The sequence below is a fragment of the Callorhinus ursinus genome, unplaced genomic scaffold, assembly GCF_003265705.2.
Source record: "Callorhinus ursinus isolate GAN/ISIS: 27379988/994484 unplaced genomic scaffold, GSC_fseal_2.0 scaffold22, whole genome shotgun sequence".
NCBI lineage: Eukaryota > Metazoa > Chordata > Mammalia > Carnivora > Otariidae > Callorhinus > Callorhinus ursinus.
The window spans coordinates 9,184,580-9,186,134 of record NW_027397084.1 but is presented as its reverse complement, the minus strand read 5'-3'; positions in this window follow the sequence as shown (position 1 = coordinate 9,186,134).

Sequence of the window (1,555 nt, the reverse complement as noted above, 5' to 3'; positions counted from 1 at the left end):
TCATGTGAGGAGCAGATGTCTGGCTTCTCAGGACTCCGCTGTCTGTAATGATCCATCTATAATTGGAAATGGGGGATACACACCAAATCCGACGCTCCTCTCCCATCGCAACTTATATCTGTTGTCTCAAACAATAGGCTGGAGAAGTAAGCCTCAGCAGAGAGAAAAACATTATTACACGCACAGGAGTTAGATGCAACCCACAGACATATATATTATAAAAAATCATAAACACGTATTTACACCCAGACACCCACATTGAGTTATATAAGCACCCCTGGGTCACGCAGAGTCTACAGGCTCTAAACATCCATTTAAAGGAGAGATAGTCGTTCAGTGTGATTAAAATAAATATACACATTTAAAAACCTCTATATGGAAAATGATGAATCATTGTAGCCACTGACTAAAGTCTTTACAATTCATAATGAGAAACCAGGGGGCCAACAGTCCCCCATTTTCTATGTAGATTTTAGAAGGGGGACCATTACTGAGATTTTTATACACAAAAGCTCCTATTCATGTGTGTTCAGCAGGAGGGTATTTTGAAAGCTGGATTTGGGGATTTTTTAGGGCAATCTCTCTGTATCAGTGTCTACAAACTTTTTTTTTTTTTTTTTTTTTTTTTTTACCGTACCTCTGTCACTGTAGAACAACAACAACAAAAGCCAGCTCACCACAGTGACCATTTCTAATATTTTTTGGTCATTTTGCCCTACACATTTGGAAACTTAAATACTGTGTGAACACCTCAGTCTGTCTTGTTTGTCGTTTTAAGGGTTGTTTGTGTGCATTTTCAACAAATTCCTTGTGCCTTGGCTAGAGGCTCCATATTATGAAGTTTTGTTTTGTTTTGTTTTTTCAGATGTTGGGAGCACAAATTCGCACACTGTTAATTCTTTGCAGAGGCATAGGACATTATAATTGCATCTGTTGTCTATAACTTTTAAGTGGTTTTAATCATGGACAGTCAAGAAATGTTCACCTGAACCTTTGGGAGATTTAAGCAGAATGTTCTTCAAAGAGATAGTGAAAAATATTTTAGTATGTACGGATTTTGTTTTTGTTTTGAGTGTATTTTTTTTTTCCTTAGGGAGGTGAATTGTGTAGGTTTTTTTCCCCAAAAGGAACACATAAACAACAACAATAACAAAGTTAACAAAACCTTGAAAATGGGCACCCTTTAAGGCACAGGGTTTCCGAATTTCATCATGAAGTGAATACTCAACCTCATTCCTCTTTTTCCCACCCCCTCTATTTTTCTACTCCCTTTCAGGGTACGGAAGGATTCCCACAGCCAGAAGGGAAATCCAGTGGAGGATCTCTGCCCCTGGGGCAGAAAATAAATGACAGGAGGGAATGAGGAGGGACCGGGGCAATTTGGGGTGGAAGTTATTAAAACTGATAAGAGTGAATCTGCAAAGGGCGATTGTCTGTGAATCTCACGACTGCTGAGCTCTGCCTTGTGCGCGCCGGGTCGGACGCTCTTCCAGGAGAGGGCACCGGACAACCGCGGTGGACTCGATAAAAACCAAGGAGAAGCTTCATATAATGC